This window comes from Podarcis tiliguerta, assembly GCF_965153285.1.
Source record: "Podarcis tiliguerta genome assembly, chromosome: 3".
Lineage (NCBI taxonomy): Eukaryota > Metazoa > Chordata > Lepidosauria > Squamata > Lacertidae > Podarcis > Podarcis tiliguerta.
In genome coordinates, this window is record NC_139536.1 from 35124035 (window position 1) to 35139465 (window position 15431).

A 15431-nucleotide genomic window follows, 5' to 3' on the forward strand; every position below is an offset into this window, starting at 1 on the left:
CTGTGTGATAGGGTGGGGTGAGGTAGGACTGACTCAAGGAAGCCCAGTGAGCATCTGAACCCATCTCCCTGGTCCTCCTAGTCTAACATGCTGAACGCTTCAACATGCAAATGGGAACCGTGCGGTGAGGATTTGAAAGCCCTTTGTGACTCTCAAACAGAGGGGCTGCACAGGAGAAATGGGCAGGATAGTAAAGGGCTTTCAAAGCCTCCCTGTGTTTCTCCTTTCCATCCCCAATGTTGGCGATGGAAGGGAATTGGGGGGGGGGCAGGAAGAAGAGGAGGAAGTCACCCCTTTGTTAACTCGCCCCCATGACAGCTACCACCACTAAAGGAGGCACACAATAAAATGCAGCCTTCTCAAAGCAAGTGCTTGGAAATGCCAAAAGACATGTTGACAGGTGGGTGGGACAACCCACCTATCAGTCATATGATATCATGTGATCAACAGGTGGCTAGATCCAGCTTGCAGTCAAATTTGGTCCATGAGGCTGATCCCCACCCCTACTTTAAACTGAGTCAGACCATTTGAGGCTGAATGTTCTGTTTCATTTGTTGCTAATGTTTCCTGCTGTTATGCTCAAATAATTATAAATAAGGCAACACACACATGGATCTGCTTTATTAGAATCCAAACAATCTGTCATTGTAAATGTCAGTTGGGGTCACTACTCTTTGCGTTTATATGTGTATCAGCCCTGCTGCAGAATTTACTGCAACAGAATGTACTTGTTTGATACACACAAGGCATCATGGGGCCAGCCAGTATCTATGTAGGAAGCTGCTTTATTCCAGTGGTCAATCGAACTGAGCATTATCTACACTGACTGGCAGTAGGTCTCCAGGATTTCAAGCAGAGTTCATTCCCAGCCCCATCTAGAGATGCCAGGGATTGAATCTATGACTTTCTGTGTGCAAAGCAGATGCTCCACCACAGAGCTATGGCCTTTCTCCAAGAAGCAACTCAAATACAGTTTGTGGGTTGCATATTGAAGAGCCAGCACCTAGATACTTGTGGGAGATTGCACTCAAATACACTAGGTAGTACATGAATGGGTTAGGACAATAGAGCTGTGTCCCTAGACTCAACATAGGTCATGTCCTCTCTTCTCTGATGAGGAAGGAAGTGAAGCTTTCTTCTTCCTGTACCCTAATTCTCTCTCCTCTCCAAGGAAAAGGAGTCTAAGCAAGCTGCAAGCTTAGAACACGTCTTTGAAGCTATCTTTCTTGATTTTATACCCAAGGGTATTCTGCCTATGTTCTCCTTTCTGCTGCTTGGATAAATGCACTAATCTGACCTTTGGAACATTTTGTAAGTAAGGCATTTTAAACTTACTTAACAGTGTGTGGTCTGCTCATCTCAAAAGGGGTAAAAGAGAGAGGAGCACTGTTTGCAAGCAAACTAATTGGGATACAAGGGTCTGACAAGCTATATTCCTAATTCTATATTGCTGCTTGACTCTGCTACTGGGGGCTTTCTCCTGCTAGAGAGTGTGTTTAGCTCCGCATTTTGAATCCAGGCACCCAGCCAATTCTTTTGTTATTTACCCCACACATGTGGGTCATGGGGATTTACATATTTTCCCTCCCACAATACTGACATGTCATCTGACACAGTGATCAGAACAACCTGATAACATATGTAACGAAGGATCGTGTTGCTAGGATGGAAATGAGGTGCACAGTTTGAGTTGGCACTGATGTGCCGAAGAAACTATGGCACAGCTAAACAATTCTCTGTCATGTTGCCCTTTTCCCTCATTTGGATGCAGCATCATGCCTCAGTCAGTTAGATGGAAAGACAATGTAGCCTGCTTTTGTTTTTTGCCTCAACACGGAGCTGTCACTGTAGTTTTATCCTCTCCTCCACTGAGCAAGCTCGTTATGTATAACCCAGGCTGAAAAGTCCATTATAAGCAAAGATTAAAATACATAAAATATACAAAAAAGGGAAAGAAAACATATGACATTGTGCATTTACAATATCCCTGTTAACAACATCAAGCTAGCGTATAAAGTAACGCCTCTCGCTTGGCTGCATTCCCGCAGTTCTGCAACAACAATTGCAGCTTTATGGGATGGCAATACAGGAGGTTGAAGAGGGTGATTTATGTTGGTGTGGATGGAGCTCTTGCTTTGTGTACAGTTTACCTCTGGGAATAAATAGTGATATGACTCTGTTCCACAACCAGATATTTGGTGCTTTGATTAAGTTCTGCATTAAAGACACATGAAGCCATTGGTTCAGCTTGGAGCCTGGCTGCTGGAAGTTCATTGCAGCTAGCATTGCTCTTTGCTTCTCTTTGTTAATCCTCAAGAAAACAAGGCTGCAGGGGGTTTGGGGTTTGTTTGTTTTTTAAAATAGCAAATAAATGAATTGTGAGTCACTTCCCTGAAAATAAAACAGTCTGTTCTTCCATTTTGGTTAACAAAAAGAAAGCTGGTGTCGTGTAGCAACTAAGAGACAGAGCTACAAATCAGGAAGTTCAGATCTTGCCTCTTTCAAGAATTCACACCATTCTGAGTTGCTTGGCTTCCATTTGTTGAATTTGTTTTGAAACGGCAGGTAACAGTCCTCCCCCCAGATCTCCATCACCCATTATGGACAGGTATTGCTAGAAAAAGAGGTGCTGGAACTCATCATAAATGCCTCCCTTGTTCTGTTATCATGGCAATGGCACACACCTGAGACTTGCTGGAACTGAGTTCCAGTGAATTCCAGCTGGGAAAAAAGCTGTGGGCATTATACCTAAACACTTTCAGCCTTTAGATTAAAAATGTATAAGTTACCTCTTTCAGTCTTCCAGATTTCCGCATCTATATTTTCCTCTTTTTCGCCTTTAGTTCACAGTCGAGTTTTGTTATGTCTGTTTTGTTTGTTATGCATTTCTTATTTGTCAGAGAAAATTTCAATATAAATTGTTTTGTTTTATTTAAAGTCATTTGGCCTCAGCCTTAGCCCCCCCCCCCCCCCCCCCCGCATCTGCAGTATGGGATAGAATAATAGTACTGATTACAGTTTGCAAGTTTGTGGTAAGGATTACAATTAGATATTGTATGTGACATGTTTGCAACATTTGAAAGTGTCATGCAAATGCTAAGTATTATTAAGACAGCCACAGCACACCATTTCATTATGTCCACCTTTCTAATTTTTTCTTCAAGTTAAAAGCCCCCATTGTTGTAACTGTTCTTCATGGAGGAATTGCTCCAGCCTAGTGATTGTCCTTTCCTGCACCTTTTCCAGCTTTTGAGATGCAGAAACCTTCACAGGATACCTAGTGTGATCTCACCATAAGTTTATATAAAGGTATTGTAATACTGGCAGACTTATTTTCAATCCATTTCCTAATGATCCTCAAAACTGAATTCACCTTTTTTCACCACCCCAACACAGCAACTGCCCAATGGATTGATTTATTTATTTTTCATCTAGCTGTCCACCACAACCCCAGAATCCCTGCGAAATGATTGGTCAGCAATAGGCCAAGAAGAATTGTTTCCTTATTTTAGTTAGCTAGAGCATTAGTCTGCCACTCTTTTGGTTGAAGCCGCTCAGATCAGCATGCATAGATGATAGATAGATGATAGATAGAGATAAGCAAACAATACATACAAAGAACCCTATAAAACAATGTAAAATAAGAATGATTGAGATATTAAAAAAGGTAAAGGTACCCCTGCCGGTACGGGCCAGTCTTGACAGACTCTAGGGTTGTGCGCCCATCTCACTCAAAGAGGCCGGGGGCCAGCGCTGTCCGAAGACACTTCCGGGTCACATGGCCAGCGTGACATCGCTGCTCTGGTGAGCCAGAGCCGCACACGGAAACGCCGTTTACCTTCCCGCTAGTAAGCGGTCCCTATTTATCTACTTGCACCTGGGAGTGCTTTCGAACTGCTAGGTTGGCAGGCGCTGGGACCGAACAGCGGGAGCGCACCCCACCGCGGGGATTCGAACCGCCGACCTTTCGATCGGCAAGCCCTAGGCGCTGAGGCTTTAACCCACAGCGCCACCCGCGTCCCGATTGAGATATTATATGGTACCAATTAGGAAAAAGGAAGTTTGATCTCAGCAAGTCAAGTAAGCAGCATACTGTCGGCCACAGGGATTTGCAGGACTCTACTAGAGTCCCAAAAGGCAGTAAAGAGCTAGCTGTGCTTGGTTTTGCCCATTCGGCTTCCAAGCGCATAAGTTCATTTATCCTCCTAGCTTCAGAGGTCCTGCAGCACAGCTGCTGGGAGGGGAGAGGAGGGGAGGGAACCTTCCCCGATGGCTTTTTCAGGGTGTGGCACAGTGCCAGGCACCCCTTCAAAGGTACCCATGTGGCGAGATTGATGACAATGTTCAGGCACTCCACATTTAATCATTTCATAACTAATTAATACGGTTGTTACCACAGAGTGGTGGGGAAAGGATGATTATTAAAGGTTAATGTAATTGTTGCACGTGCTGTGCTCTGAATTGCTATAGAATCCCCCCCCCCAACAAGTCGTTTAATTGAATCTATAAGTAACAATGTAATTACATTTAATAATGTATGGGCCACAATGTTCCCCAGTGAGGCTGCTAACAGCCTACAACTCCGGTTGTGTGGAGGAGAGAGAGAATAATTCTACTGGCCTTCCTGCTTTTCTTTTACACTTGAGTGTCATGGTCTTCCTCTTCTGGGTTTGTTCCCAACAGATTGAGTAGCATGGCTGCTTCACACACCACACACACACATATAAAAGAGGAGAGACGAGAACACAAATTTGCACAAAATGCACACATATATGTTCATAGAATTAGAAAGAATTACTATAATAGAAAAGGGACGTGGGTGGCACTGTGGGTTAAACCACAGAGCCTAGGACTTGCCAATCAGAAGGTCGGCGGTTCGAATCCCCGTGACAGGGTGAGCTCCTGTTGCTTGGTCCCTGCTCCTGCCAACCTAGCAGTTCGAAAGCACGTCAAAGTGCAAATAGATAAATAGGTACCGCTCCGGTGGGAAGGTAAACACCGTTTCTGTGCACTCTTCTGGTTCGCCAGAAGCGGCTTAGTCCTGCTGGCCACATGACCCGGAAGCGGTACGCCGGCTCCCTCGGCCAATAAAGTGAAATGAGCACCGCAACCCCAGAGCTGTTCGCGACTGGACCTAATGGTCAGGGGTCCCTTTACCTTTACCTTTACCTTTTTACTATAATAGAAATAGAGCACAGGGGTGTGTCCCTTACTTACATGGGGCCACTGTGTACATAAGTGAAAATCGTGTAAGTGGGGAGCACCTGCTTAAAAGTCCCTAAACACCTGTTGTCTCCCCCTCCTCACAACTCTCTCATCAACTAGAGTTGAAGCTGTGTGGCTGGCTGGAGGCTGCACAGGAAAGGGATTCCTGCTGTGCTACCCCACACATCAGCTGTTAGGCGGGAGGCTGAGCAGCCTAAACAATGCCCTGCTGTGCCTCCAATCTCTTTGGGACTTCCTCTGCCCTTACTAAAGTCCTCTTCAAGCTCCGGGGGGCAGGGGGGGTCTCCTCATAAGCCACGAGTTCTCTCCCACCATTTCCTGGTTTGAATTTATCTATTTATTTATTTTCCTGGTGCCACATGTATATGTGGTCAAATGCGAATCGATCATACGTAAGTGGGGGACACCAGAACATTTCACAATAGCGGGGGGAGTGACCAAGTATCCCAAGTGCCTGTTCAGTGTTCTGTCCAGATGCTCACTGTCAATGGGCAGCTTCAGCAGTGGCAGACTTTGGGTTTTTTCATTTCAGTGGCACCCTGAGCACCACCAAAATCCCCCCCCCCAGCCTCTCATCTTCCATCACTGTTGCAGCACCCTCTCAGGGTGGTGCCCTGTGCAGGTGAACTGGGCACACTCCCCTAAATTCATACCTGGCTTGAAGGCCCTCCCTGCTTATTAAGGTTCTTTATCATTAGACTTACCTTGGAATGGAATCTGCCATTGTAATGGTCATTCATCAGGTTTGGAGAGATGTGTTTAGTTTTGACCTGTTTACCCAGGTGTTTGATAGCTGAGGGTTCTGTCCCCGGAAACCCGGAAACTGGTGGTTTGAGAGTAGTGATTGTAGGAATTTTTAACTGTTCTTTAGAAAGTTGTTCTTAGCTGGTTTTTGGAAGTTAATGAGATTGGCTAAGAACCCATGAAGATCGAAAGGTTCAACTGCCTTGTGGGTTTTTTTTACAGACAGAGGACGAGGGGATGAGAGTCATCAGTGGGATATTCTATTTCTATGGCGGATCTCACCCACAGATTTCAGGGCAAATTATTGGCCTTATTCCTCTACACCCACCAGCTGCACTTATATCAGTTGGCCCTACTTTGCATCATGGTAACCAACATTTTATGAACTAATCTCAAAAAGATTTATGGTGGTATTCAATTTGTTAATAAAGCCAATCTGAATAATAGGCCTAGTGTTATGTTCCCTTATATTAACAGGTATAATAACAACACAGAAACATGTACTTATCCAATTAATGGATTTGGTATTTCTTCGCTTAGTAACTATGGCACTTGGTTCAAATTGCAGCCTAGGTGTAAGAGGTTGCTTTTTCAAGACCCTCCTTGCTAAGTACACTAACTTGTTATATTGTGCTGCCCCAAAAAAGTGGTTCAGCTTGATCTGCAAACGTTTCCTGATAATAACACTTCTCTCGAAGCTATGAAAAGCTTCACCTGCTGATTTTTGCAATTCAGGTGCCTGTTAAAGGAAGACAAAATAAAGCAGTCCAGAACATTGCCCCCCTCCATTATTATTACTTTTTGTAAATAATTTTAATTGTTTTTAAAGCTGTATAACAAAATACAACTATTTAACTGACAACACTGCGCCAAGATGAGAGTGGACACTTTCACATAATCTAAAAAGAGGGAAATGGTTTTGTTAATTTATATGTAGTGATGCAGATTCGGAAGCAAGCACAACAATCTGAATAAAAATTGCTTTTTATTCCCCATGGGGCGAGGAAAATATGTCTGGGTGACCTATATGCCAGCTTAATCTGCTGTCCAGCTGCTAACTGTTGATGGGCAACTTCATGTTCTTTTTTAAACATTTTGTGAATTTTTGAGAATACAACTGCAAAAAAATCAATAGAATGTACATATCAATCAAAGGAAAACAAAAAAACCACGACTGTGGCTGTTCTCTGTTCTTATGGTTCTTTGCCTTTAAACAAGGCTTGGACTGTGGACAACCCTTCAAATAGAAAGGAGGGTCTTTACTGCAGTGGTTCTTCATCTTTAGAACACTTTCCCCAGAGATGTGTATGTGATTCCAATTTCTTTCTGCACCAGACCAAGGCTGTGTACACACTATACCTTCAAAGCACATTGAAAACAGTTTCCCCTCAAAGAATTCTGGGTATTGTAGTTTTCCCCTCAAAGAGTTACTAGCAACTTTTAACAAATAACAATGCCCAGAATTCTTTGAGGGAAAGAAAGTGTTTAAAGCATTATAAACCTTTCTGGAAAATGATTTATGATGAACTGGGGAAAAAATGTTGAAGGTATCTTTTACCACAATACCAGAAGCTTTTCTTTTAGGGTTAATAAAGGTAAAGGTAAAGGTACCCCTGCCTGTACGGGCCAGTCGTGTCCGACTCTAGGGTTGTGCGCCCATCTCACTTGAGAGGCCGGGGGCCAGCGCTGTCCGGAGACACTTCCGGGTCACGTGGCCAGCGTGACGAAGCTGCTCTGGCGAGCCAGCACCAGCGCAGCACACGGAAACGCCATTTACCTTCCCGCTATAAAGCGGTACCTATTTATCTACTTGCACTTAGGATGCTTTCGAACTGCTAGGTGAGCAGGAGCTGGGACCGAAAGACGGGAGCTCAACCCGCCGCGGGGATTCGAACCACCGACCATATGATCGGCAAGTCCTAGGCGCTGAGGTTTTACCCACAGCGCCACCCGTGTCCCTTTAGGGTTAATAGGTCAATACATACCCAAAGACCAGGGGAAAAAACCAATTTATGTATTCAGTGATGGCTGCCAGGATGATTTACGTTCAGATATGGAAAGAAGAAGCAGTTCCAACCAAGGAGGACTGACAGTTAAAACTGATGGAGTATGCAGAGATGGCCAAATGGGAAGAATAAGAAACCAGGAGGAGAAAATGTTTAATAAAGATGGGGTGGGATTATTGACTATTTAAAAAGTTATTGTAAACAACTTAAAATGTTAGCAGGGTTAATGTAAAATGAGCAGTAAATAATATATAAAGAAATTTTTAGAGAAATCAAATAATTAAGGATTTTTTGTGGGTAGGAAGATATAGACATCAAGTGGAAGGAACCACGGATGGGGAAGAGTCAATTTGATGTTCTTTTTTGTTTTGTTAACTTGTATGTATTATTGTAAAATGGAAAATGATAAATATTTTTTAAAAAAGAAAATAAAGTATTTTTTGTACACTGAAGTGTTTGAATGTTGATAGTGGTCTCTCACTCATTCAGGTGGATAGTTTTTGGATACTTTTTGTTTTATGGTGATTGCTTGTGATAATTTCGTGGTGGGAAATGTATAGTGGGCAACATTTAACAAGATCACATTTAGCTGTTATTATTGCTGTATTGTTTAACTATTAAATTATTTGCTGCGCAAGCCACATTGAGTCTATAAGGTGACATATAAAGCTATTATTGTTAGTATTAGTATGACATAGAGGACAGTCCTTTCTAAAGTGTGACATATGGCTACCTTATATGCTGATGGGGCTTTGTATAAATCCTAATTTATTCCAAGCATCCCCACCAAGAGTTGGTCTACCAAAACTGAGAAGCATCATACCCCTATTCAGGATGGCATTCCTCTCATGAAGTTAGCACAACCGTTTTTACTTGGTACAAGAAAAGTGGAAGAGATTTTGCAAATCAGAAAAGTAAGTGGCTGGCAGAACACATTTAATAAAAGGAAACTGTTTCCAAGCCCAAGTAATAAAAAGATGCTAATGGGTTTAAGCAGAGGGTCCCAGAAAGAGGTACTTAATTTACACTTCAGAAAAACAACTGTGTGCAAATTAAACATTGATCATAAAAGCCAACTCATTAAGTTGTTCTAATTACAAAACACTCAATTGTTGCTCAATTTGAGCACAATTACCAGCAAACAAATATTTAACAACAATCCCCTTAATATATTAAGTCAATATTTTTCTTACAGACTTCCAGAAAGAAATGAGTGTCATAAATTCTCTTGAAACAAGAAACATTTTTTTTTAAAAAAAGAAGAACTATGGTTACATATTTTGGTCTTTAAAAGTCTAGAGTCAGTTCTACAATCTGTGGATGATTGGAAAGGTCCATATCCACAGACTGAATTGTTTAATCAACTATATTAACTAGGTAATTTTTTAAAAAGTACTTGGAAGGAAGAAGTGCAGCCTGATGATTATTGGCTTGTCATAACACGGAGATGTACCAGCACTGGTGGAATTTAATTTATCTTTTAAAAAGCAAAAGCCATCATACCAAATCAATGATTTAAGATGCCAGGGGTACAGCAGGAGAGGTGGTGGGTAAACCTCCTGAATTTCACAAAGGGAAGGCCACATCCAACAGTGGCTTTTCTCCAGTTACCAGATGCCTCTGCCTCAATGGCAGGAGCAACTGGAGAAAGAACATTTGTAGGCAACCTCAGCATAGGAGCAGCCTAATGTAGCAACAGGCATTTCCTCAGTTCCGAGCCAGAACATCAAACTGAGATTAGAAATGGACTTGTGGTATGTTGATTGTATCTTAAGGGGCCTGCAAGGAAACCGTCCAGTTTTCCTTCTGGTATGGTTTACTCCAGTGGTTCCCAAGCTTTTTATGGCCAACGGCTCCTTGGTTCCACAAACTCTTCCTCAGTGCCCCCTACATACCCTTAAAAAAGCATTTTCCCATGACAGCACAGCAGCCATTTAGGGTGCTGTGATCTTACATGTTTCCAGCAGAGATCTTGTCCTGAAAAAAGCACTTATTTGGGGTCTCGAAACCCCAAAACCCACGTTTTTGGGCACTGTGAGAGCACAGCCCCCCAAAAGCATGTCTTTCAGGCTCCGTGATCTTACATGGGTCATGTGACTCACACAGAAGCACGGATGGGAAGATATGTGTCCCGGTTTTGGGAGTCAACAGTGTAAATGTTGAGCTTTTCTTTCATTAGGGTTCAGAGACTCTTGCCTGGTCTCTGTTCCACCTCTGAATAATACCTGCTTTTTCAGGCTGGCCACAATGCGATTTTTGTTAAAAGTTCCATACCCAGCTAATTTCACAGCTTCAGTAGTCAACTGGCTCTTCACTAATTGAAACAATCCAGAAATATTTGCAGTTTGTTATTTTTCTCCAAAAAACAAAACAAAAAACCAGACAAGTCCCATGCTTTTCCATATGCAAAACTACAAGGTTAGCAGGAGTTTCATCTCTTAGTACACAATGGTTAAAACATTCTGCCAACCTCACCAGCTTGCAGCTGTTTCTTTCATGTACATGAGGAGGCCTGGGGGCTAGGGGAGGGGAAAGATGCACTTCCTATTCATGTTGGTGACCTCAGCCAAATACGTTTCACTAATGGCACCGGGTAAGAAAGACTTATTAGTATTCATTTTTGCAGCCAGATGACAAAAACTGGCTAAGCCCTAATTTGCTCTGCATATATGCTCAAAGTTCTCTTTTCTCACAACTGTCCAGAGGTTATGGGGCGATATTAATGGAGCTCTTTGGAAAATGGAATTGCATGATAAATTTGGATCAATTAACATTTGTTTCATTCTAAATCAATGAAAACAGTAGCATTAAAATAAAAAGCTATGAATGAAAATCCCTTTCTCATTCATATGGAAACACTTCACAAAATGTTAATGTTCAGGTGGTTGGACCCAGCCTACGTTTTTGCTGTTATTGGATCCTGCTGAAATCAATTGGACTTAAAATATTACTATCTTTCTCTCTCCCTCTCTCTCTATATATTTAATGGTACCTGTTTTCAACTTTGTCTAGATACAGTCCGAGGAATTTGATAATTTTCCTTACAAAGTAGGGCTGAAAATTATAAACTTCAGAATGGAAAATTATATATTTATTTTCTTCCTTTTAAAATTCATTTTATTCTGCCCTGCCTTTCAGCACTCAAAAAGAACCACAAAGCAACTTCCACATTAAAAGTGCAAAAGTACAATAAAAATAATAAAATAAAAGCAAGTATTAAATCACGAAAGAAGTAGCAAGAGAGAGGTATCAAACAAATGGGTCTGTTCTAAAAATGCATTGTGTTGTTTCCATCAAAGTCATTGTGTGAGCAGAACTTCTCTGCAATGAACTTTCCTCTCCCTTTCTTCCACTTTTGTGCCCCCTGCACCCCCAAAAAGATCTATTATGGGATTTTCCACAAACCTCTCTAGAGCTGGTTGGAGGAGGCATGTAGGAGGAAGAGAGGGAGGGCAGGTTTCACTGCTTGAATGGAAGTCATTCTAATTGTGCAATGAATCTCTTGCCCCAGAAGGAGGTTAAAATAGGTTCAAGGCACAGTGAAATAAAAAATTCTTTGCCACCCTCCTATCCTAAAATTTGAAAGAGAGGAGGTCATTTGAATCCCTTTGTGGTGTGGAACTCCCTTCCAAATCTGGGTGCCACCACTGAGAAGACCATAGCTGTCAACGTTTCCCTTTTCTTGCGAGGAATTCTATTCGGAATAAGGGAATTTCCCTTAAAAAAAGGGAGAAGACCCACTCCTTCATCCCAGCCAAGTGTATCTCCAAAGGTGACAAAATACAGATCATGGTCATGTGGAATGTCTCCACGTTATACTCAACAAGTATATAATCTGTGTACTTGTGCATACAAATAATTGGGCTGTACACTAATACAGCTTTTTACATGCAATGTTCATTGAGCGTACGTTCTGTGCACCTATCAGAAGTGTACCTAGGATTGCTTGCACCCTTGGCAAGGAGCTGTATTAACACACACACCGCTATGGAAAAATCACCTTTGTGTTGTGGTGCAAGAAGGATGGGAAGCTTCTGCATTTGACCACAGCAGCAGTGTCATGTCATCACATACATCAGCATCATACATGCCATAGAATGGTGGTGATTCTTACCCCCTAGGTATGCCTTTGGCAGCCATGTACCCAATAGCTGACCTGTAGAAATCAACAAGTGCATGCACTTTTATGCAGATACCTGCAAAAGTATAGAGGCAGTTTGTACCTACATTAAGTGTACCATGTCAACCACCCTTAAGAGATGGCAATAAAGGTTTATAAAATTACCAGTAAATGCAGTTGACATTCTGTTGAAATCCTCTCCTCCACATGTGGCTTGGCCTGTCATCAGGATTTTTTATATATAATATTTTTATTCAGTTTCCATTTTATATAATTAAAGCACAACCTTATTTTCACACATTGGTAATTGCTCCTATGAGCTGGTCAACTTCCCTCCCTTCCACCTCATGGTTACCATAGTTCCGTTCTATGTCATAGCATTTGTACTTTCTCCTGTTCACATTTCATTAACCTCCACTGTCACCATTTTAAATAAATATATAAAAAGGTATCAATCAAAAAAACTTTACACGTTTTCTTAAGTCATTCCTGCTAGTGTTGTTAATTGTTTGCCATTGTCTTTCAAATATTGTATAAATTTACCCCAGTCTTTTTGGAAAGCTTGATCATGCTGACTTCGGATTTTCCCGGTCAACTTCGCCAACTCTGCATATTCCATCACCTTCAACTGCCACTCTTCAATCGTTGGTAATTCCTGGTATTTCCATTTTGGGGCTAACAAAGTCCTTGCTGCCGTAGTTGCATACATAAACAATTTTTGGTCTTTCTTTGGAATTTTTCACCTACTACACTTAGCAAAAATGTTTCTGGTTTTTTAACAAATGTATTCTTGTACATTTTCTTTAACTCATTATATATCATTTCCCAGAAAGCTTTTACCTTACTACAGGTCCACCACATATGATAGAAATTTCACTCTTTTTCTTTACATTTCCAACATTTCTTATCTTTTGTTTTATACATTTTGGCAAGTTTAGTTGGATGTACCTCATTTTCATAATATTTTCTTTGAGTGCACTACATGGCCTGTCATCAGACTTACATTCTTGGCTGCTACTTCTATAAATCAACTCTACCCAACAAAGGTTTGTAAGTATGGAAATAAGATGGCTCCCTCTCTAGGGTAATTACAATGGCTGGGGGCTTGCAGACCCAGGTGCCTGTTTGTGGGCCCCAGACCACAAAGGTCTATCCTAACAACAAATGGGTGTGGGTGCTGAATCTAGCTCCGATGGTGCCATTTTCTGTTTAGGAGAAAAGACTGTAGAGAAATGTTTTCTTGAGCCCTCATGTTGTGCTTAGATGACTACATTATGGCTTTTTCCAATATAAGCAGAGCAACAAACCTCAGGGAGTGCAAAATAAGGACATCAAGATGCCTGGTGGAAACAGTAAAGCACTTGGGTCTCACTGACAGACTCTGAGTCCCCAGTTCAAGAGCCCCTTTGCCTTCAAAGTCAGTCTCAAATTGATCTAAATATATATATATAATAAATACATCAACAGAGCTCCTGCAGGCACTCCGAGTTGCAATGAATTGCTGCTTTCCAGGCATGTGCAATCTTGGCTAGCTGATAAAGCTCCATCAATAAAGAAGCATGCATTTTGAAATGTGCAGCACTGTTCTCTCCAAAACCTAAGCAATGATGTTCAAACTTGCTGCCACCCCGGTGGTGGGACTGTATGAACTTATTTGGCCTTCCCTCCTTCCCTGTTCACATCTTCATCTTCCACCCTCACATCAGTGTGATGATCACGCACAATTGCCTCTTGCACACGTTGCAGGCTGGCGCTCATTAGAGCAGGACCGTTCATTTTGTACACATCTTGATGGTCCAAGGGAGGCTAATCTGAATCGAGCTTTCTGAAGCACATCCAACACCCACAGTCTACGTGTAAAATTTCTGAGCTCTGCGGGGCATTTCTAATTTTCCATTCAAATGATTTTCTCTTTCAGTTCCTCCACTTTGTTCATTAGAAATGTGAATTCAGTTTTAATCGGGAAAGAATCCAAGTGGCTTCTTGCCTGTGCATAAAAACGTGTGGGTTGGTTTTTTTAAAAATCACCCTTAACTACAAGCAGCATTCTGCTGCTTGCTAAATGTCAGCATAAACACACATTTATTCGTATAGTCTTAGTATAGGCACATCTTAACATGTGCCTGGAGTGTCCCCATCCCTGTAGTACAGGAATAACCCCAATGTAAAGGCACGGCTGAAAGCAAGGGAGGATAACCTGTCTAATCTGAGGACCACATTCTCCATCTGGGTAACCTTCCAGAGCCCACATGCCAGTGTTGAGTTTTTCCAGAGGACAAAGAATGTGAACTTTATATTTATGTAGCAGACTAATATAACACATATCTCTCTATCCTTCATCCAAGCAAGCAGGAAGTATTACCAGAGTTCAAAGACATATTCTAGCCAGGCAAAAACATTCAAGGAAGGGTGCAAGCAAGACTGGTGAGGGGGGTGTTTTTAGATCGAGCATGCAGATTCCCTGCAATTCTCAGCTGGTGTGCCCGATAACAGACAGAATATGTTGAATTCTGCACATATTTTATGCTGTTTTGCAGGTGGTGGTGATTCTCAAACCAAAGTCTACCAAACAGCGTATATTTGTGGAACTAACACACAAAATGGCATTCTATTGTCTAAAGTAGTACTACATGCTTGGCTGAAGTAGTAACATTGTTGGTATATTTGATTTATATTTAGCTGTACTGTATTTAAATGATGGTTTTACTGTTTTAAATATTGCTTTTGATGTTTATTTTATTGCACTCAATATTTAAATATGGTTTTATTGTGTTTTAATGTTGTTCCTCACTCTTGTGTGAACAATGGAGAGCAGGTTTAAAATAATTTAAGTAAATAAATAGGAAGATCTCCCTTTAGTTCCTTTTACCTGGGTTGATAAAGGGGGGAAACCTCATTACTCTCTGTATTCAGGCAAAGTATTGTACTCACATGTGATGTTCCCATGGCCAACTGAGCATGCACCATCTTCTTAAGTTTCAACACAACTGCCAACATTTTTCAGCTTGCAAAAAAAGCTCATTAGCACTTTAAATAAGGGGGGGGCAGTGGCTGGTTGTCTACCAATCACCTTGTAGGCAGCTACAAGCAGAACAGCTGTAACTCAGTAGGAGAGCACTTGTTTTGCATGCAAAATGCGCCTTTCCTGGCATTTTAGGAATGGAGATGGACACTGTCTGAAACCCTGGGGAGCCACTGCCCCTCAGTAGAGATAATCTAGTGTGAGGTGGACCAGTGAACTGGCACAGTATAAGGCAGCTTTCAGCTTTCTGGAACATAATGGGAAGAGTCAGTAAGCCAGAGTTCTTCCACCTACAACCCCCTTAACCAAGATG

The 15431-nt window shown here is 41.8% G+C and overlaps 1 long non-coding RNA gene across 1 annotated transcript in view; it reads left to right on the plus strand.

The window, feature by feature from the left end:
* Window positions 1-6326, plus strand: part of LOC310674859 — a 36831-nt gene extending 30505 nt beyond the window's left edge. Inside the window, exons 2-3 of the long non-coding RNA XR_014509806.1 lie at window positions 3247-3309; window positions 6193-6326. This is a non-coding gene — a long non-coding RNA (uncharacterized lncRNA). The remainder of the gene's footprint in view (window positions 1-3246; window positions 3310-6192) is intronic.
* The last annotated feature ends 9105 nt before the right edge of the window (window positions 6327-15431 follow it).